This window comes from Apteryx mantelli, chromosome 22 (genome assembly GCF_036417845.1).
Source record: "Apteryx mantelli isolate bAptMan1 chromosome 22, bAptMan1.hap1, whole genome shotgun sequence".
Classification (NCBI taxonomy): domain Eukaryota; kingdom Metazoa; phylum Chordata; class Aves; order Apterygiformes; family Apterygidae; genus Apteryx; species Apteryx mantelli.
The window spans coordinates 14684770-14707962 of NC_089999.1; the positions used below are offsets into that span (position 1 = coordinate 14684770).

The following is a 23193-nucleotide window of genomic DNA, read 5'->3' on the forward strand; positions in this document are numbered from 1 at the left end:
GGAGGCGGCGGCTGCGGCCGGGGGGCGGGAGGGGCCCTGAGGGGAGGCCGCGCACTGCTTCGCCCTTCTGCCCGCCCTCCCTCCCTCCGCGGCGCCCCGCGCTGGCCCAGGCCCGGGGCGGGGGGGGGGTCGTCGCTTACTGCGGCTCCGGCTCCTCTGGCTGTAGCAGCTCCGAGTCGCTGAGGGCGGAGAAGCTCGAGGCGCCCTCGCCGTGGCCCCGCCCGGGGGCTGCCTCGCCTCCCCGCCGGGCCGGGCCTGGGGGCCGGGGCTGCCTCCCGCCTCGGCGGGGCCCCGCGGCGCGGTGAGAGCCGCCCCGGGTCGGCTGTCGCGGCAGCGCTCCCGCCGTCACCGCGGGAAAGCCGAGCTCGCCCGCGCGTCCCCGCCGGAGAGGGGACACTCGCGGCGGCCCCGAGCCCGGGTTCGCTGGCGGCTCGTGTGCCGCCTTCCAGAAGCATCGGGGGAAGCGCAAGCCCCGCTCGCTCTCGGGTGCGAGAGCTGCTGTTGGCATCGCTGGCGTCGCGATCGCTGCGCCACGAGCCTTTCCCAGCGCGAGGCCGGATTTTAAACACGGAGGACCCTCGTCGGTGGTGTGGGACACGCTCCTGGCTGTGCGTCCGGCCTGCGTTGGGTCTTGGCTGCGTGTCCACCCCGCCGGTGACATGGGACACGCTCCCGGCCCACGCGCCCTTCGAGCATGTCCCTGAGTGCTCCGCTCCTCGCGGCAATCGGAAGCGTGGTAAGTGAGGAGATGCGTTTTCTGCTCCAACAGGTTTCCCTCCTTAGGAGAGGTTGGGATGAAGCACGCGCTTTGCGTGGACTCCTGTGGAAGTCATTGCTTGCACCTGCAAATTTACAGCTGGGAGTAGAAATGAAGTGCCACAAAGACTCTGTGCCACTTATTTAGTTGTTAGGACCTTTAATTTCCAGTTAATCTTCACGTGAGTTTTGCCGCAGAGTTTTCTTAGCTGCCTGCCCCCTCCGTACCCACAGATTGCCGCCTGCAGCAGTGCCCAGAGCAGGTAATAAATCCTCGGGGAGCTGGGGAGCCTGCCGTGGTCTGTCAGGACAAGCGGCACGGCGCCAGGAGGGATGGTGACCTTATCCAGACACCGCGCAGACTTCTCTCCGTGCAAACCACTTTGTTAGACGTCTTCTGGTTATTTAAATCTGCTTCCCTGGGGGAGCTTGGCAGAGGGAATCATCCTAGGGTTGTGCAAAGCGGTGTGAGAGCCGCTAGGTGCCTCTTTCCCTGGCAGGCACCTGGAGGTGGGCTTTCCTTCGCTCCTAGACTGAAGTAGAGTGTGACAAAACTGTGTTCAGTGCTTTTAAATAGAGGAAGGAAGATTCTGACTGTTCTCACCAGATGATCCGATATGATATCATTACAATGCACTTTGTCCTCCAGATACTTACCTTTCTATTGGAAAAAGTTCAGAAAAGGACATTTAAACCACTTGTGTGGTATATGGTTCTCTTGCCTAAGGAGGTTTTGCATTTAGTCTTCCAAGAATCGTGGGGAACCTCACGTTTAAGGGCCCTGTTCCTACAGCCCCTTATCTTTCCTTACCCTTTCTATTTGCAGGAGGAACAGTGGGAAATACAAAGTCATGAGTAGGTGGGTTATGTGTTACTCTCTTGGTTTTGATCTGTAGGTACAGCTGGAAGTGCAAACAATGCCAGTATATGATGTTCCCTCTTAATTTACAAGCCTCTGAGGCATGCCTTCCCTTGTATAAAAGATGTGTCAATCCAGGTACACAAGATTTTGTGCAGTATTTGCCCGGTGGTCTATACTGTCACAATTCTGTTCTGTGACAGTTTCTGGGGTTAGGAATAGCAGCAGCTAGCATGTGTTCAGTGTGAATGAGGATACTTAAAATTTCCTACCAGTAGAACTCAAAAACAGGTTTTCTCCTAGCAGACGGGGTTTCCCCAGGTATTCATTTTCTCAGAATGAAACAAATTTGTGAAGTACAAACACATCTATAAAAGACATTCTTAGACCACTTCTCTTTGTAAAGCTACAGAAAAGTGAAGATTGTGTTTAAATTTAAATTAATTCAATTCAGAGCTTGCCGGAAGCACGGAGAGCCTGGTTTGTCATGTTGCTTTCTCTTAAGCAAACTGCCAGGCAGACTGAAATAGCTCCGGCTTCCAGATATGCCTAGCTCTCGTAGAGTGTTTATAGGCTGGATGCAGAATGGCAGAGCCACATGATTTCAGCTGAATGCAATAGTGGTATAACAACATGCTGTTTACTTTCAGTGCATGTGTGCACCTCTAAGCATTTGTGCTTAGGTAAAGTGCAGAAAGGTACTACATGACTTTTGTACTTTAGATGCCTGTTTGGACAGCCATGCAGAGATCACTGTTCACACAGCTTGTGCCTGGGTTTGTCTTTGCAACAGGGTACCGCTTTGTTGTGCTGGGATCTCGGGAAGAAAAGCGTTCTTTCTGCGGCAGGCCCAAAGTTGAGCACATAGTTCTCATCTCGAGTGTCAGCTTCTGAGACTGTCTTCTCATTACTAGGTAATAGTATGCGCGAAGCAGTAAGTTGCTCATCTCTGGTTAGGTTTCTTGGATGCTAACTTCCTGATTGTCCACAGAGGAAGAAGAATAAATACAGCCTGTTTCAAGTCTCATGCATTCAGCATAAGCATCAGTGAACATCTGTTCTCCATCACAATCTTCTTCCCCATCTTGTATGTTCCCGGGGAAGCATTACGGTCTGTCTATCTCTCTGGGACCTTATGTGTCAGGTAGTCCCAGAAGCAAGGGAGGCAGACACGCTTTGCTTTAGTGCAGGGAAAGGCTTTGCTGCCTCCTGAATCTCATACTCAGAGCATCAGAACTTCTGGTGCTTCTTCACCAGAACTCGTATAATTCAGTTCTGCTGAGAAGTTTTAAATTCTTCAGTCTGCAGAAAAATTGGATTACTTGGCAATCCACTCCCCTCAGGTCTTTCAAAGTAAGTTTGAATGGTCCAGTGCCACTGGTTGACACGCTCCCATGCTGGCATGTAGATTGCTTTGGTACCATCTCAGTTCATGCTGTAATTGCTTCCCTAAATGAAGACAGATGTCTCCATTAGTCTGATCTGAGCATTCAGCATGTTTGTCTGATGTGATTTGTAGCGTGTGCTTTGTTTATGATGCGCTCAACTTTGTCATCATCAGTGCATGAACGAGTTTCACTCTAATGACAATTAAATGTTGTTAGATATTTTAAAGCTGTTTCATATTATCTTATCAGATTTGGCAGAAGGGTGCAGTACATCTATTAGGGAAGCTGATAAGGTCTTGTCTTTTTAATGCAAGTCTATGTGTACTAGATAATCATGCTGAATTTTAGTCATTAAAACACCTCCTAAATGTAATTTATCAAGTAATTTTCCAGCCACTCTTGGAAAGTAGAATGAACAATGAAATCAAGGCATCTCTTCTAGGTCACTGGTTCAGATCCAGCTCTGATTGATGAATTGTGTGGCTTAAGAAGCAATCAAGGTTGCTGCTTATGGAAAGCATGCTTGGCTTTACTATTTAAATTTGGAACTAGGGAAAGGAAAATCCAGTTATGGATTTATTTTATGTCTGTGAACTATTGATGTAATATGAAAAAACTATTTATGGCTGATCTTCATAGCAGTCATTTGTACATGTTATTGGATAAAGTCAAGTATTTTGAGAATGAGGTGTGCACTTCAAAATGACAGGCAGGGCACTATAGGCATGAATTACTATAACACATTGCTGTGCAGTTAGTTTAATGGAACTCAAAATCACTTAGAACCTTTCTTTGGGAAAAGACTCAGGATGACACAGAAAAATAACTATCCCTGTTCAAATTATGGTCCTGTGGATTTGTTTAACAAGAGGCTTTGATGTTTATAGCCAGAGTTATGCTTCCATTAGATTTTTTTGATAACAACGGATGCTTATTTCTCTCATTCATGACATGTCATCTCAGAAGGCGTATGAATTTATGGAAAGCACAGTGACACTGATGTACTTTCTTTGTAAAATTGGAAGTTTTTGGCACATGTAGGTGTTTCAAACACAGAACTCAATAAGCTGTTGAGCCACTGAAAATATAAATCTTCCAATGTTTAATTTCAGCAGTGGCTATATTCCAAAGTGAGTGGGAAAGAAGAGGAGAAAAAACTCATCAGTTTCCAATTTTATTCCTTGGAGCTTTTGAAACTCAGATAATTCCTCTTCTGGGCAGAAGGTGGCGCTGGTAATACAGAAATGAAAGCATAATCCTCTGCTTTTATTTTTTTTTAACTTGATAAAACACTCTTGTATTTGAATAATGTCTTGGAGAGTTTATTCTCACCCTTAAAAAATGAGCATTGCCCCTTTCTCGGTTACAAAGCGTCCTATTCTGCCTCTTGCAGAGAAGTAATCTACAAGTTGTCTTGTATTGACTTCAGAGAAACATTTTAAGATGTAGACTGCATGCTTTGGGTCCTGTCTTGTCAGAATATAGGTTAGTGCAGACAGGCTAACCCAACTCATGGGTTAGACGCTTTTGTCTGGGAGGCAAGTTATACAATCGTGTGCACGGATCTTCCAGATAACAGCATATTTGAGCAGCTGAATGAAACAGAGCCTATATCCACAGAGCTTCAGAACAAAACACAACAGCTAATGGAAACTATCAGAGAACGTCTTAAAAATATGTCTGGACTCCATAGATGAGTTAGCATCTCATGTAAATTGTTGTAGCTCCAAAAGTTCAAGATAACAAGACACGTGCAAAAGTGATTACAGTTCATTAGTACTTCCTGATGTATTTGCATAAGCAACATTTAAAGTGGTAATTTGATGTCTTGCCAGGCATCAGTTGTCTTATTTAAATAGTGTTTTTCATGTGCATTGTATTTTCTAGGTAGAAGACAGGGTTCCTTCTGCAGAAAGCTCCTATAAAATTAGAAATGATGATATGATTAATAGTTTAAGCAACGCAAGGGAAAGAGATAAGTAATAGCTTCCTCGTTATTACATTGTTGGGTAACAAGAGTGCGCTGGCAACTATGCTTAGCTGTAGAATTTTTTAGCTTTAATAATTGAGCTGAGGTTTCCATTACTATAACACTGCATCTTTACATGTACTAAGCAGGACAGTTTTATAGGTATTGATGAATTGTTATGGAGCTTGGTGCCATATGCAGAAAAAGCAGTCATTATACCATTTACATTACTTTATTAATTTAATGAGTTTGGCTCTATTCCTAGAAATGATGTTGGCATTTTTGCTGTCTCTGCTGATTCAGAATGCCATTAAGATGGGGATATGTGGAGAGATGTGACATCAAAGAACAAAGTGGGTTTGAAAATTGCATGTGTGTGGATGTGTTAGCACTTTCTGCCAGTGTCAATAGCCAAAAGAAAGTTTGATTTATTTTAAATCTGAACTGGGTCTAGACTCTTTATGGCACTGCCAGCCCTCAGGGAATGGTTTCTTATCTGAAATTTCCAGTGAAGGTCCTATTATTGCCTGGTGGTTTAAAAACACCACTCTGGACTATTTCTTCCAAATGAATAACTGAAAAGGTTTTTCTGCAGCTGCTTCATTTGTTGCAGTAGTTATGACCAAACCAATGTTTTCTAGGAAAACTCCTGTTTTCTTTCCCTGTCGTCACCGAGGTGACCATGCTTTTGATGCGCATTCCTTGTCTGTTCTCTTGCAGAAGGGAAAAGTGAAGGAGTAATTCCTGCTCTCCTCCCTGCAGTGGGCGACAATGTATAGCATTTGCGAAAGCACTTTCATGACTTGACCCCTGTTATCAAAAATGCCTTACTGCTCAAGAGTCTGTTTTGACTGAGAGGCAGCTGTGGTCAAGCTCTGATGTTCCCAGGACACTTCTGAAAGTGAGGCTTAGGGCTTGTAGCAGGTTTTCAAAGGTATTTGGACAGCTAGCCACAAATGCTTAAAAGGGGGGGGGGGGCTGGGGGCTCCTGTACCCACCCTTATGTATCTAAAAGCCTTTGGAAGTCCAGCCTTGAAGTTCTGAAAACATTAGCTATGCTTGGAGTCAGGGCTGAACGGAGAGTAAGAAACTTAGTGCATTGATGCCAGTGCAGCCTGTGCCGAGGGTGCCGGGGAACGTGTGCCGAGGAGCCTGTGCCGAGGGTGCTGGAGATCCGCAGGCGGCAGTGCTGGGCGTGTAGGCTCAGCAAGCAGCATTGTTGTAGTTTATCCGTTAGCATGTACTACCTTAACACAATGTATTCAGAGCTACTCTTAAGAGCTTTCGATTTTATTTTGGAAGGCAGGAGAGACTATTTGGTCAGATGTCTTCTCTGCAATCTTGTTTTCTACTTGGATGCTTGAGGATAGGAGATGGGGAAGAAGCTGAGCTATAAAAAGAAAGGGGAGAATGAGGAAGGGAAATCCAAAACGCTTGCCAAAAGATACTGGAACTTGTATTCTCTGTATCAAATTTTTTGGTGTTTGACGCTGCTTTGCCTGTGTCCATGCTGAATATTGCTGTATAATCTAGGGTGCCCATTGTAACTCTTGGCAAATAGCAAGGGTTTTCTGACTTTGTTTATATTTTTTCAATGCCAGGAAGTTTTCGTTTCATGTTGCTTGAAGGAAATCTACAAAAAAAACCCCAAACTCGAACTGAAATAATGAAAACAAAAATACATGTTTCATTGTAGTGGTTGTGAAAGATGTGTGCACAGACTCTGGGCTTCTAAACTACAGTTCAGGCAGTCTGCCCTGGAAAGAGGCATCTGCTGAGCAAAAAGCAAATGAGAGCAAATCTGTTATCACAGTCAGTGGAGACCATCCATTTGGATCCCTGTTGTAGGTGTGAATGTTGCCTTGGGTGAAGGGCAATTGATTTTTAAAGGCCCGGAGCAATTGTTCTGAGAAGTAATCTATTCTTTCCTGGAACAGCGGGCAGAGATTTTTATTCCTGCGTTAAACCCAGTATCCTGAATCTGAATTTAATTTTTTTCTTGCTGTTGTTTTTGGAGGGAGGAGTGGGAAAGACTGGCTTGAGTGAAAAGCTCCCAGTGGCAGAGAGTTTCTCACCTCCTTGGTACTGTCCTTTAGGTTTACTGTTGACCGGTGCTATCTTCTTTCTAATTTTTCTTAGTACTAATAAAAAGGAAGCTGCTGTTTGAACTGAGTGCAAATGCCTTGAATGAACAATATACTGAATCCCTCAGCATCACTGGCCAGTGCAAAGAACCATCATTTTTCTTCCTGTGTAGATCCTTTAGGATGAACATTCATTTCGTTTCATAATTGCCTGTCCAGTTAACACACAGGGCCCAAATCTAACTTACCATAAAAGAGGATGAAAGGATCTTTCAAGTTGAGCTGATCTATGCTGAATGTAAGACTGATGTATTGAGGATGAGGATTAAGTGCTTTATTTTATTTGAAAGCAAGCAATATAAAAACCAAAGTCTCTGAATTGCAGGCAGTGGCTGGTTGTGGTCGTTTGCACAGGAGCCACAGAGTGGCAGCATTGCTTTGTCACAGAACAGCTTTCTGCATTGGCTCGTGTGCCAGTGCTTCATACCTGAAAAATAAAAACCTAGCACACCGTGGCATGTAGAACCTGAAAATGAAAGAAAAATAAATCATTTTAGTCGTAGGAGCTTAGAGCTCACATGCTTGACTAAAATGGGAAAATCTTTGTTTGCAACTTTGGAGATACTGCAAGTAGACCTCAAAACTTGCACACAATAAGAGCAGCTTCTCCAAAATTGAACTGCTCTGCTCATATTAGGAAAAGTTTAATGTCAACAGCATGCTTTGCAACAAGCTAAAAAGGCATTTTTGTTTTCATGGTGTTAATGAAGTTTCCTTTACAACTTTACCAAATCCTACAATTTCAAAGAATTTTTGTCCTAATTAGAAGAAACAAATTAGGTTTGCTTGAAATCTTTCCATGTTATATACTTGAGATTTAGACAATAAATGGTAAAAGAGCATTCAGCTTGGATACATCGTTGGAGTTCTTTGAGAATCAGGCTGCTGCTCTTGAGTCCCCGGCCTCTTGAGCGAGTTGCAGATCACTAGAGCAGTGCTCACATTGGTGTTATTCCTTGTTTTGCGTTGGTACCAGGGAATCGGTCTATCGCATTTGCAGCACACAGAGGAAATGACTTGGATTTCAGGACACATCCACCAGTTGTTGAAGCAAATGGATGTACACCTGGTGGAGACAGATCCATGGAGTAGGAAAGGAGCATTACTGACTCCCTTCAAGGCCTGTAAATCTCCTTCCCTGTACAGTGACTGCTAAAATATTCAAGTCATGGGCTAGCTAGTGTAAGTAGAGTCAGTTTTACTATGAGAGTACCATGCTGGTTTAAATCAGCAGAAGACCTCTTTCAGCCATTGGGAGTACTGAGTAATACTAGCTACTGTGGTAGCTAGGTAGTTTTTAGGTTCTTCCCTAAAAAATGCCCAGAACCCATCACTCCATGGGTAATCAGCAGGAGCTGTAAATACTCACTGAGCCTGAAAAGAAATCCTTAGGGACAGGATCCTGGATCTAGTTGTCTTTTTACAGCAGGGACACCCTGATTCCGTTTTGTAGTAGGATTTCTGGATGTAACCAGAGGTTGGAGACACTATTGAGAAACTCTGTCTTGTTCCAGCTGCTGGAATAGGCTCTTGTGCCTGGGGCAGTCTAGAGTAAGCCTCCTTTAAAAACAAAAGCAACAAAAACCTTATATTTCCATTCAGCAAGATTTAAAAATATATAAATGTGACTAAAATTCATTCCTTGAATTCACACTTGGTATAACTCAATCTCTTGAAATGCTCTAGCTTTGGGTTCATCCAGATGAGGATCTGAGATGTTCAGATAAACGGACAGGGGAGCAAAAATATTTGGAAATCAGTACTAGGCATAGTACTGTGGAAGAGTGTGTTGGATAAGTTAGCTTGGATCTGTATATCATTTTCTATGTTATGTATATGAATACTGCAGGGCCTCAGTTTTTGCCCTGCTGGGTATTGCTGAAGGTATTAAAGGTGTTTCCACTTTCTGCAGAGGTTACTTCCCTTTGCAGTGAGGTAAATAGGACTGGGTGCCTTCATCCAGTTTCTGTCAGGGAAGACCTGGAGCCTTGGCATAAACCATGAGGTTTAGGAGGTCCTTCTGGCTTTGTGCTGGAGAGGTTAATCCTTAGCAGAGGGACTGTATGGGCTGCTGGAGGCAATACCATCCTAAACTACTGTAGGAAAATTTGGCAATGCTGCTTCTAGACTCATGAGTGTAACGCCTGCATCCTTTTTCCAAAAAAACAGCCTTCCAGGGTCTTCTCCCTTTGCATTTGTCTTCATTGGCTGCAGTAAGAAAAATGCTGCCAATTAACTATTAACTGAGAAGCACTCTTTGAAGTTTCATGAAGCTTTTTTCCCCCCACAGTTTGGAAAAAGATTGGTGACAGATTTGTATGAACTTTGATTTTTCTGAAGAGTTTGATCTAGATGTTAATCCCATAAGCAGCTCAGCAAAAGGGAAGGGTGATGGCAGAGAAGGCAGTCACATCACAAGAACAGATTTAGGGAACATTTTCTGCAAAAACTAGGGATTTTTCTGTGGTGAGGATTCTCACTGCTTCATAGTTTTCCACTTAAAAGCATGGCAAGAGCTGTGCTTTGCATGTAGTGAGAGCTTCCTGCTTGCATCTGGGTGCCCTGTGTGAATTTGTAGTGTGTCTTCAAGACAAAATGGGCCTTTTGGGGGAGATTTCATCTGCCACTTTAGAAACTAGTGACTTATTTATTGTTAACGAAAGCCGATATTCTGGAGAAGAGGATGGTACTGTGATCAGAGAGGTGCTGGTACAGCAGATGAGCTAGGCTGTCTGCATGCTGTTCAAGCTGACAGTTTTACCTGCAGCGCTCTTAAGCCTTGGCCCCACCTGAGATACAGAAAAAGCAGAGGAAGGCAGTTGAGGGAAGAAACGGTTTATCTGTCAGCAGCACTGACATCTGCTCCTTGGGAAGGAATGGCACTATTGATCAGTTATTCCCTTTGGCAGGTGTAATCTTGCTCCTTGGTTGGTTCCTTTAATGCTTCAGTACCCTCTGACCCTCATTCTCCCCTTGTTTTTTTTCTTTACCTTTGGTGAGCCCTGTTCCTCATTGTCACTGCATGAGTTAAGCTCTTCTCTGATGAGGTTATTTCTATTCTGGGGAATCTGCGGTTTTGCTGTGCCAGTGCTGAACTTGTCCCCTGCATCTTGGATCAGTTGCTGATCTCTACCTACCATGTCGTCACAGCTCTGTTGGTATTCTAGAAAAAGACATTTATACAGAAGCAACAAACTGTTATGGAAGGAAGGGAGTTCTCAGCCAAATTTTTGTTAATGCAGCACTGCTACAGAGGACTGGAAAATCTTAGGAAAGCCTCATTCCGTGGAGTTGTACTTTTCTTCTGAAAATGGATATCGAAGTGGGAGCTTCCATCACATTAACAAGAATAGAGGCAGCCCCAGGATGGATAAGGAGGTCACATAGCTGCAATAGCCTTACATAAAGTCAGAATACAGATAATGTACTAGATGGGGATAACTGCAGGGGATAAGAAGCCTCTGGTCTTCATGCATGTAAATTTGTGCTGGATTATTGAAAGAGAAATAGGGTGACTGAGTTGTTTATGGAGGCTGCCTGTCCTTTTTAAAGGACTTGACCTGACATTTGCACTCTCTAGGTTGGGGGTCCAAGCTAGACTGCAGCCGGGATCATTAAAAGTCCAGATCTCTTGACTTCTGTTTTCAAGGCTGGCTACCTCTGGTGATATTTAGAGTGCTAGAGGAACCAAAAGCAGTGCTGTCCCCGTCTAGATGGAGCTGGCCACTCCATCTGCCACTGAAAGGTACAGAGAGAAAATCATTGAATAATTGTGTACTTCCAATAATGACAAACAAAGGTTTGGCTAAGGTTCAAGGGCTGACGAAAAGTCTGGCAGTTCCCATCATCTTAGGGCCAGTTCCACGGTCTCTAATTTCCATGATGTTTCTAGCTATATTTCATATGTCCAATAGGAAAGTAAAGTTTGGAAAGGAAAGCTAATAGATCTGTCTTCTGTGCACACATAGTACTGAGGTCTGTGAGATAAATTGTGTAGCTCTGTAGTAAAGTGCTAGACAGCATGATAAATTGTGCTGCTATATTACGCTCTGACCACTAATCCGTCTCCCCTTTGATTCTTCTCCCCCCCCCCCCATAATACAAGCCCCTCTCTGCAGTTTCAAACAACCTTTTTCTGTGAAGAACCCCAGCACACACCTTCTCAGTTGCTACCAAAGTTTCCTCCTTTAACCTCCTGCTGGAATCTCCCTGCTGTTACCTGAAGTCTGAAGCTGGCTGCAGTTTGGCATATAGAAATGGCCATTCTGGGACAATCCAGTCATTCCTCTGTTTTTCTCCAATAGGAACAGTATTACTTTTTTTTTGCTCTCCTGCACTGAAAATGAAGCAGAAAAACAGAGGTTGGGCTGAATTTGGCATACTCTGTCCTCCCTCTGCTTGTTTTTCTTGAGGTCTTTCTAGTGCATCTTTTATTTAATAAATTAAATATGATGGAAATAAAACACAATTATATAATTACAGTGTAAAGACACAATTGTGTACCACTGAAACCAGTGGGGATAACTGCCATCAATAAGCACGGCATCGTATCTAAAGAGTATTCTACTATATGTGGTTCTGTTTCTGAAGAAATGGCCACATTTACTGACAAGCAGAATTAATGTGTTGGTTTTTGTTTGCATGGATTTTGCAGGAGTAAAATCCAGCTTTTTTCTATTTCTGCACTGTGAGAAGCATATTGATTTTTCTTCACTTCTGATTGTTCACATTACTGGATTGCTTTTAAACAGTTGACAGAGATCATTCATTTTCCTGCCCCAACATATTTTACAGTGCTTTTCTTTCCCCCCACAGTTATATATCGTATTGATCACATTTTACAAACTGCAGCCTGTGTACGTGTGGGAAAACTGTTCCTCTGGGTTTTTTGTTCTTTTCCTACCTTCTCCCCAGCAGCTTCAGCATCTGCTTTTCAGGCTCCTTACTGGGATATGTGAGACAAGGCTCAAACAAAACTCTTAAGCCAAAGATCAGAAAATGCCAAAGAGGAAGTGATCACTGGTAAATCTGGAGAACTGTAAGCGGTGTGCAGAGCAGCAATATTGAGCTTGGTCCTTTAGGTTCTGCCATTTTAGAAGCCTTGAGTAAGGGACGATTGTGCTCTCTGGTGATTAGGAAGCGTTCTTCCAACCCAACTGATACCATACCTGAAGAAACGTGTAGACATCTTTTCAGTGTAGAATCCACCAAGCTTTGCAATAGTGTCCTAGCCCAAACGTACACCTATTTAAGATGCATGCCTTCAGGTGCAAAGTCTTGTTCAAAGCCAGAAGATGGTTCTGTAGCACAGAAACAAAACATTTGAGGGTTGCAGCAAAGGAGCAGGCACTTAGTCTCATTTCTATTTGAAAAGTAGCATTAGCACAGAAAAAATCCAACCCTGAGTGTTAGTAAAGGATGCATGTAGCTTAAGTGGCTGTACTCTGAATATACTTACATGCTGCACAAATACATTATTTCATTCCTACTACTTACCCCTAGAGAGTGGAAAAGTGTAATTTTTTACGTTTGCAGATAGTGATAGTAAAACCTAGGCCACCTAAAATATGCAAGCTTGTCCTGCATGGAATTTATGTCAACCTCAGCAGGAACTGCACATATGAAAAGCCTTTGCCCAGAAAGGTTAAAATTAATGTCTTGTCTATTCAGCAAGACCATGAGTGAACTAGAAATAGTCTAGATGCCTGGGGCAGGAGATGGTGGGGGAAGAGCTAAACCACTGAGTTGATTCAAAAGAGAATAAAAACTTTCCTTCGTTATATTGTCTCATCCTTTTCATGTGTTTCTCTGATCACTTATTTTATCCACCTTTTGCTTAAGTATAGGACAGCAGGCTTTGTGGAAAAGGGTATTTATTTCTTAAACCTCTTTACAGTGGAAAATTAGTGGGGCCATTTATGATCATATTAAATACTATTATTATTGATAAAAGCATCATTACTACTATTAATCAGTACTATCATGATTAAAAAAAAAATACTGTGGATGAACGGTACCTTTCTGACTGTTGCTCCTTGTGAGGAAAACCTGTGTGTCCGTGACCATCCATGCTCCCTTACAGGCTTGGTCCAGGTAGCTGCTGTCTCTGCCCCTTTGGAGGTTGACTTCGCTTTTGCATTAAGGGCTGCAGCAGTTACATGTTCAGTCTACTCAAATATACCTGCACAGTTACAGCACAGATGATCTGAAAATTAAATGGCAGCATTTCATACGTCTGACTTACGCCCTCGGTGTAGCTCTAGGCTACAAGATTTTTTTTTAATGGGATTTAAATCCTTAGCTTCTAAGGCAATTACAGTGGGCCTGAAAGGCAGAACAAACCTCACCAGAGAACTTATTACAAACTTGTAATGAGGAGTGTGTTAATCAAAAAACTTGAATGGAAATGTCTGCTACTTGGCCATTTATAGACATTTATGAATGAAGTTATTTTTTCCGGGGGCTACTAACAGGTCTTCCCCAGAGAAGGAGACAATAGGTTGGAGAATATGTTCCCCCATTCCTGTCTCTATCTGGTCACCTCCTGTCAGTCTAAATGAAGCATCTAAACCTGTCTGACAAAACATCTTTACTAGAGGAACATGGATTGAATTTTTTAATGGCCCCACATGCTCCATATGCTTGTTACTTTGTTTTTAGGGCATTTTTTCAGTGGACAGATTCAATTTAGTTCTACAACACCATATTGCAAAGCACTTAAATAAAATTAATGGCTAATGCAGCATTTCTCAAGAAAGAAGACAATGCGACTGTGCTGTGTTTCATCCTGTCAGTGCTTGCCCAGACACCTAATTGTGTGTTATATGTTGTCTCCCTTCTTTCAGGGAATAGTTCTCAGTGGTGTAAGTTGCCACGGAACTAAACCTATGAAAATTTAACTATCCTTCCCAACACCTAACATGCTTGGGGAGGTGCTCTTTTCCACTAAATACAGCTGGAACCTAGAGGGACCACTCTTTAATTTCATGTGCATTTAGGCACTTAAAATTTTATCTGAGCCTGAATATTCTTGAAATACTCAAACCAGCATAATAATAGGACACAGTAATGGTAATAGCTTTTCACTGGAACCAATCACAAAGGGATGTGATAAACATTGCAATGGTCTTTAGCCCAGGTCTGGAGGTCTGTCTTTCCAGAAATTCAGCTGTACTTTATTCACAAGGTGTTGGATATGAGGTGTATGGATTCCCTGCTGGAACTTCCACAAGGGATGCTAGATGACAGTGGTGAATTAATGTCCTTTGGGTCTACTTCTGTTCTCACAAATGCAGCAATCTGATTTTATGGGTCAGGTGAAATGCCATCAGCAGCTCAAACGTACCGGCTCTGTTGGGCAGTCACAGAGATGCAGCAGTTCCTTGTTGTTGTTTGCGCAGGTTTTGTAGAGGTTATGGTGAATATGGAAATGACCAACTGATATGGAAGGCAGCTGAGCAGCTGGAGTACCTATTGCTCATCGAGGTGCGAGACAAGCTGCAGAGGTGTTTGCAAGGGTGGGTGCTCAGGCAGCCGCGCAGCGCAGAAGCCAAGTGTGCGTGTGCTCTAGTCAAAGCTGGTCGCCAGTGGGGTGAGCGCCCAGAGCTCATGGACACCCAGCCCTCGGGAACTGTCTTCTGTGATTGCTAATCCCCTCTCTATGTATACATTTCTGTTAAAAAAGATGCGCAGATGGGTGAAGAGAGAAGTAGTCTGTCCATGGAAGTTGGGCCCTCCCCAAGGAAACTGTAAGTGCGCAAATGGAAGTGAGAAGAAATTGTGCCCTTAGGTTTCCTGCACAGATGCTCAGGGAGGCTGCTTAGAGGACAGCCCTGTCCATGGCCCTGCTGTGGAGGGCTGGATGTGAGGTTGAACAAGTCATGCTGCCTCTTTGCGTCCTTCTTCCCCCCGCCTTCTCTGACATCTATTTAGGCTGAAAGCCCTTTGGGAGGAAGAACTGTCTCTTCCTATTGCTTATACAGTACCTAATGCAGTGGGGTCCGGATTTCAGTGAGGGCTCTAGGCGACAGGACAACAATGCTAATAATGATAATTAATAATTAATTTATCACTTTACTCTCAGTGAATAATCTCTGATAATCATGCACAATTTGCTGCTTCGGTGAATATTCTGATAGTAAACAGATCTGTTAGAATAAAGTCTCAGGAAATGAACATAAAAGGAGTGAGAAAATGGTTGAGACTAATTAATTAAAAAAATTCAAAGGAACATTTGTGCATAATTGTTTGCAGTATTTGCCCATTCTAGTAATGGCCTAGATAAAATAAACACATGGGAAAGCAGATAAAAAGAAGAGTTGCTCAGTCTCTTACACAGTCCTTGTTAGAGAGCCAGAAATGCACCTATATTATTCCGACAAGGAGACTGTGTCCTCCACTTGCAGAAATACAGACTCAGTGATGTAGGAAGTCCTTTTTCCTTCTTTAACCTCATTACAGAGTGAAGGAAATGCAGTAAGAAAAATCTGCTTGCCACTGAAACAATTATGTAGAAATTAAATATTCACAGGGTCCAAATGATTGGGGCATCCAGCTTACAGATCAAAATCAAGCCCGCATTGGAAATGCAGAGAAAATTACCTTTTCACGTGGCATTGCACTCAACTCAAGTAAGCGTGAGTTTGCATGTAACTATTTGTAATAACTAAATTACATAGAAAAGCGTCAGTTATTACTATAAAGCATACATGGTGGTCTCTTATAAACTTTCCCTGTTTGCTCCTTTTTTTCCTTTTCCTTTGATTACTGGGTTGCTGGATTCCTAGGGCTGTGCTGATTTATACCAGTAGTAGACCTGGCCCTTATTTCCATTTGTGTTCATTGCAGAGCTTTTTGTGAAAAAGGCAGATACCAGCAGCAGTGAGATTGTATCGGGCTGCAATGTTATTATTGGAAACTATTGAAACCCATCTCTGTTTCCAAATGTAAATCTCCTTCAGAAACAGATTCCACTTGAAATATATTGTTTTATTTGTAACATGGTGTTTACAGTGCCTGCTCATATTATTGCTTCACTGATGTATAGTGATGATGCATAAGTTAGATTTCACAACGCTGAGAAAATTAGTGCTTCAGAAGAATTTATCTCCCCTGTTATTGATGTTCTGTCAGTAGCAGCATTTTAATATTCTCTCCAGAGAGACTAATGATACTGACAAAAATCACTGAACTTCTGTTCTCGTCTAAATACCTAGATAAAAGATGTCATTTCTGTATGCAAGAAACACTATTTGGTGATAGCAAACTGTTATCTGTTTTTCCCTTTGTGAATAACAGGATATTTGTTAGGTTTTTTTTTTGTTTGTTTGTTTTTCTGGCCAACTTTCTGAAACATGATTTGGCAGGTGTTATTTACTTGTGCTCTGGTCTCTTACATCTTTGTCTACAGAAGTATTAAGGCATTTAACTTTCATTTAGGCCATTGATTCTCATTACTTCCAACTAGAAATAACATGTCTGAATACTTAGGAGGATCTGAGTCTCCCTGCTGATCTTTACAACACCTTGGTTACTACCCAACTTGTTTCCAGCATGATTCAGCTCTGATGGGCAGCAACGCTACTTAGTGATTACTGGCAATGAGAATGCTAGAACAGTAAAGCTCTGATCTCAAATATGGTTTGCAAATCTACCCCAACCAGTATTTTTGGAGAGATGAAGCCCAGCCAAAAGCTGGATACAGGCTTTATCCAAAAATGGCTTTGGACTTGAGGTTAGCTTTGTTTTTGTGTTAAATGTGATCATAAAGGCTTAGTTTTTCAAGTCATGCGAAGAGTAAGTCATCTAATTCTTGTCGAATAGTTTAAGCTCCTTTGATCATCACATGCACTAATCACGATTTTTAGCAACATCCAGACTGTAACCTGGAGTCTATCATCACAAGCTTAGGAGTGTTTGCATCTGTTTTCTTCCATTGCACAGCAAGATTAAAGTCAAATTTTGGGGTTAAGTCTTTCTGAAGTTTCTGTTTTCTCTTTGCATTTGTCCCACTAGCAGTATGCCCTTTCTTCCCTTGAAGATCAGAAGCACCCTGAGGACATGATGTTGGTGTTGCTAGATTTGTGAATTGGTTTTCATTCTTTCAGTAGTTGAGAACAGATGGTTTTCTGCACACAGTGCAAATGAACTAGGCTTTTGCAAAATAAATTCTCTGCTAATGGGTAAAGCAGCCAGTTCTCACTGAAGATGAATACCCTAGCTAGTGGTATAGCTTGTGGACTGCCTGACAAGGTTTGGGGTAATACAAGCCATGTCTGTGTTCCTCAGCTATGTTAGAGGGAGGTGGAAGGGCAGCTCTTGGGTAATAAGAGTCATTTGATTTTTGGGCATAGGGATTGACTTCTCAAGTATATTAATTAGTAGAAATGATGGAGACAGTCTATCTGAAGTAGAGCATTATTAACTGAAATGCGAACAGTAACAAACTTCATATGGGCCGTCGAGCAGTCAGTGGATAAAACGAATGGTTTACCATGGCGAGCTCTGAGCTGGAGCGGATCAGGAAGCCTAGAGAGCAACGGTTGCTTCTTACGGCTGATCCTTGGGACAAAGCAACTTCCATCCACCTCTCTCAAATGCAGGTTTCGAATGGGCTGTTCAACTGAGGTTTCACCCAGCTGTTTATTTTGGCAGTAGCTCAAGTCTTGCCAATGCTGTACTCTGTGAATGTTTCATTCAGTTGCTCTTTGATTTTGTTTTTAACCAGATTTATTAAATGACTCCCCTCGAATATCCATCGTCACATACTCGTAAACTTGTGAATAAAACCCTGTTGGTGGGAAGAACTGCTAGCAGCTTTCCTATGCATTAAAAGCATGTGCATTTCTAAAAATAAAAATGAGAATATAATATTTTAAAATTATAAGGAATTTAAATATTAAATAACTTGGGCAGCTGATTTGAAAGTAAAAATCCAGGGAGGCATTTCTTCATTTTCTCATTTAGCTACCTAAAGCAAATCACAATGGCGATGCAAGATGCTTTCATTGAAGGACACGAACGTTTGCCAGTACTAATCAAAACAGCGCAGGCTTGAGAATACTGGTGTTCTCAGGCTTGGCCGAGCAGCAGGGCAGCCTGCCAAACTCGGCATGTTTGCTGGATCTGCTCTACCTTTGAGCCGCAGAGGGACAGCATGCAGAACAGCAGTAGCATAGCACAGCCCGATCAGGGAGCAAACCCTCCCAGGCCCACCTTTCTCTGAAATGTCCTTGGTGACCGGCTTCAGTCTCGTTCATGGGACCATGTTGCCACAAGAGCAATAGTGTCTTTCTTCTCTTTTGTACTGGAGCTAAACAATGCTTTAAAAGTCGTAAGATCCAAAGCCTCGTGCTCCTAGTGATTTCCTGAGGCTGTAGACCCCAGTGCTACCCATCGCTAAGTGAACATTAAATCTCCATCTTATAGGCATGTCATGGGGCTTAATTAATGCTTCTGAAGTACTTTGAAATCCTTGGATGACAAGCAGGCTAAAATATTGCTAGTCCCCTGGGGAGCTTTTCCCCTTTAGCAGGGGATCTTGGGTTTTTTATTTAGTGCGCAGTGTTGTCTGAGGACTATCCTGACAGTGATTATTGCTGAGGCAGAGCAGCAACACATTCACAGGGTGCTGCTGAATTTTTAATAGACTCTGCAATGGAGCAAACAATCCTTCTTGCACCGCTGCAAAAAGCCTGACCTGAAATTCTGCCTCCAGAAAGTGCCGTACAACTTAATGCAAAAAAAGGCATACACAAAAATCACAGTGCAGCATGATCAGGTTCAAGAGGTCACAGGGTTTTTTTCTCATACATAGCCAAAAATCTATAGTCAAATATCAGTCACATATATGTATCTTATCTCTAGGGATGCATGTGTATGTGTGTGCGTGTTAACCTTGCACTATATCTTTTAAGTTGGGTAGTACTCTCTTCTTATAGCTTGGGGGAGGTTTGGGGCTGTTCAACAATGCTAATAAACAATGTTACTGTAATGCAGATTATGTAAATGTATCAGTTTTTCAGCCTTTTCTTGTACTACCCATGAGAGCAAGTGTTTTCTGGTGTGCGAACAGGCTGCAGAATTGAATCCTCTTCCTTTTTAAAAAATGCTTTACAAGAACAGAATTGTCTTCAGAGGTTCACTTGTCTAATATCCTAACTAGTGACTGTGAGCAGAGCACCACACTGTGCAGAAGCCAAATAACCCTCCAGGAATTCTTCCTATTAAAATAATTGCTAGGGCAGAGGAATACTGCAAACAGCTGTGGTTCATCCCATAGACATATTCTCTCTCCTTTTGGAGCCTCAGCTTCCAACTTATGCCAGAACCCATCAGCTGCAGGAATAGTGGAACATATTTCCTTTGCTGAAATGAAACGATTACTGTCAAATAAATATGTTATGCATAGACCTGAACTATCCAGTGAGTATTGCATATGCAAAAGGAAAAAAAGTGACAGTGTTTTACGCTGAAATGAGCTGAAATGATGGTTCATCTGCCTAACACGATGGCAGTGGAGCTGCCTTGTGTTAGCAGCCTAGTAACACTTTGTTTAATGAAAAAAATTCCCCCCAAATCAGTGCAGCACTGAATGGCATGACCTTGCCATTATGCACTTGCATTGACTGGGAAGCCAGCTGTAAAATGTCACATGGGATGTGCCTGTAGAGAGATTTCCCCTACCAATTAAGTTTCCTCTTTTTCATGACAGACTGTCCTTTTCCTCCACAGGAGTGTGTGCATCCCAGGCAGGCGTGTTTGGATGAGGATATTAAACCCCTTAATGTCTCTACCCTGTATTGCTACTCTGTGAAGTCTGGGAGGGCTGCCTCAGAGAGGAGGGTAAGACTGAGAACCTGTTCTCATAAGCCATGTGCTGATTGCAGTGAAGAATACTTGGGCAGATTTTCTTTGTCTTTGTCTTCTATCTTCCAGAAATGGTCTCAAAATGGAAGCCTTGCTGGTTAGTCCAGGACATGTGACTCTGATCCCAAATCAGTTCACCTCTGTTGATAAGTTAAGTTCTCAGTTTGTTTCAAAGGGCTTTGCCCTGCTACTTTAATGTGCTGAAAATCTTAAATGTAAGGAAATATATTCTCCTTTAAAATTGTAAATTTTAAGCATCCATTACCTGCTGAATTGTAAAACACTTGATCATAACTTTAATTTGCTTGAGGAAATGCCAGTATCTCTTAAACAGGGCTTGTATTTGTTCACAGGAAAACATGAATTCCTGCAGGAGAATCTGTAAATACTCTTATCTGCACCGCAGAGACTTTACTCCACTTCAGACTGGGTAGAGGCTTTCCAAGAAGGTGTTGAATACGCAGTAGTAACAGCTATAACAGTCTGAGGAAGTAAGCAAAGCGCAGTTTGTATCACATATAAGTTGGTGGTTTTTTGTTTTGTTTCGTTTTTTTTAAGACGGACTGATACAAAGCAGGGAAAAAGAAATGCATGCTGTAAGGCAGATGCCTTTCTTCAGGATCTAATTACCTAATTAGGCAGTTTGAGAGAAAAGGGTGGTCAAAGTCAGTCCTCTTTAGTGTAAAGGTTTCTCCTGCAGTCTTTGCAGCTAATATACGCGATGCACTTGCCTTTGAGACAACTCCTTAGTCATTACCTGGTTTTACTACGACAGGTTGAATGGGCCTTTTGGTTGAGGAAGAAATGAGGAAAGGCTGGATTGAGTCACACTGACCTAAATGAATACGCTGAGCAAATGGGGCTGGCTACACTTGGTCCTAGGAGATGGGAAGGCAGAGGGAAGGGGCCAAAGAAAAGTAGTGTTCTGAACAGCAAAATAAGTGAAGTCTGGTTTCCAAAGGCATTCTCCCATGTGCATTTTCTAATGTCTAGTAAGGGCTTAGCTTAAACATTCTCCAGTGAGGTCACTAATAAGGTTTCTCTCTTTTCCCCGACTGTCTGTTTTTACCAAGCTTAGTGTCTACGAGACTTCAGCTCATAGATACTTGGTCAACTTCGCTTGAAACCAGCCAGTGGATTAACAAACCTATTATGAGGTGACGGAGGCCTGGCAGGCACATGCAGCAGTCCCTCGAACCTGGGCAGCAAAAGCTGCAATGACAAAACTGCAGAGAGCAGGGTAAACAGCTCTCCTGCTTGGTGTAGATTTTATTATTGCAAGGAAAAGCTGTTTCCTAGATTTTGTTTTGAAATGTTTTGAAAAATGAAGTATGAGGCCCCTGGGGGTTGAGAAGTCTAACTGAATAAGCAGACACTTAATACTTGGGTTGAAAGAGGGATTAAATTTTAGAGTTAGCAGTAAAGTGGATCTATAGGGAACTGGGTCCTGTGGATAAATTTACTCTGATGGCTGATCTGGTTTGCACTGTTTGGAGATCTGGGGTCTAGTCTTCCAAGTTGCCCTGAGCAAATAGTTTCATCTGTCTTTGCTGTGACTTCCCTTTTTTATTTCTAAGATTGCAATGCTTTGGGGAAGAAAGTTTCTGAGTCTTTTGTGTTGCACCTGTGTGTGCTGGGCCTCCTCGGATGGACGAGCTGTCACACAGTAATAATTGCTCCAGAGTTTGCAGTCTGATGGTGATCTGCAGTGTTAGTTGATGACTGCCAAGAATGCCTCTTCAAGGGGCAGCTCTGTGCTGCGTTGCCTTTGATGCTGAAGCTAGTTCAGGAAGTTCTGTCCCCCCATCCCTGTTGTCACTTCTGTTTTAGTTCATCCAAAATAACTGTTTGCATGTAAGCCAGAGCTTTCACATGACATGGGTTTAAGATATTCTCCCTCCCCTTTTTTCAAAGTTACTTTTAATTTTGATTTTCTTGGTGGTACAATTTAGCATGTCCCGCAAGGAAGATAGAGCATACCTAGGAAAGGGGGAAATTCTTTGAGGAGGGAAGGTGGTAGTTCTTTCAGCTGGCTTTGCCTTTGCAGCTAATGCACCATGCAGATAAAGCCATTAGTTAAAGAGAATAGAAAGGTGTTAATGTGACATATGTTTCCTGCATAGATAACACTTCAGAAGCCAGCCTGTATCCCCATGTCTCCTGAGCACGGTTTGTGTCTGCCAGCAATACCGACTGGATCTGCTGAAAAACTGAGAGCTGGGAGTCCTCAGCATGCAGAGCACCTGGGCAGCGTCCCTGCGAGAGCTGTCAGAGCGGCCTTGTTCCCTGCAGAGCACGCAGGGCCCCAGGGCCAGCTGTGGCTGACTGATGGCTGGCAAGGAGCACGCGGTGAGAGACCTGTTAGGTCCCTAGGCTGGAGCCATCTAGGACTCCAAGTGTCTGTGAGTAAGAGAGCCTTAAGATCAGTGTGGTGTTTTAGAGGAAGGTGGGGGTTCAACTGTCATTTTTGAAGTGGGATATGCCGAGACAAATCTGTGAGCTGCTGCGTTTTCACCCACCACTTGGCAATGTGCTAAGTGAGGGAGCCTCAGCATCTCCTGCAGGAGATGGCTCCTGTCCCAGGTGGGCAGGAGACACCAGCTCCTGGGGTGCCGGTCATCTCTGTCCTGCAGCTGCCGGAGGAGCAGAGACAATGATTGCCACTCACTGTTAGAGCAGGCCAGGTGAATCCCAGCTCACATCTTTAGCAGTCTGCTAAATTCATCACCTTAAAATGCTGAACCATTTGCATAAGTTGCTTGCCTGATTAGTGGGACAGAGCTGTAATGATTCCTCATGCCCACTGCTGGAAGATCCCCAGAGCTGGACTAAATGTAAGAAGTTGAATTGCTCTGGAGATATCCAGGTACCTAAGCCCCCTAGGCTGCAGAAAATTTTTCTGAATCAGTTTCTTTTACCGTCTAAGTTAATGTCAGTGAAGCTGGAGTAAATGTTTTTAAGAGAAGTGGAAGGGCAATGACAGATTCAGTGCTCTTTGTCCAACATTTATTGTTACTGTTTTGAAATACGCCCCTTGCACTGCAGGACTGGTTTAAATGCAGAGCTGTAAAAACTTCCTGTGAAGAATCAGTATATGGCATCAATGATTCCCTAAATCCGGGGAGCCTTGGAACATTTCCATTACAACCTTGCAGAAAAGCAGGGGAGGACTCATGCAGTGATTATGTCACTAATTATAATGCACCATAA

The 23193-nt window shown here is 43.0% G+C and overlaps 1 long non-coding RNA gene across 11 annotated transcripts in view; it reads left to right on the forward strand.

The window, feature by feature from the left end:
• The first annotated feature begins 75 nt into the window (after positions 1-75).
• LOC136993939 (uncharacterized) overlaps positions 76-23193 on the forward strand; it is a 37298-nt gene continuing 14180 nt past the window's right edge. For 3 of the 11 annotated variants that reach the window (XR_010886203.1, XR_010886210.1, XR_010886212.1), the window contains exons 1-5: positions 78-736; positions 19849-19959; positions 20053-20474; positions 21057-21223; positions 22107-22385. This is a non-coding gene — a long non-coding RNA (uncharacterized lncRNA). Of the gene's footprint in view, positions 737-2408; positions 2530-19848; positions 19960-20052; positions 20475-21056; positions 21224-22106; positions 22386-23193 lie in introns of all 11 variants that reach the window. The other 8 variants (XR_010886209.1, XR_010886211.1, XR_010886213.1 and 5 more) reach the window with 6 other exon arrangements.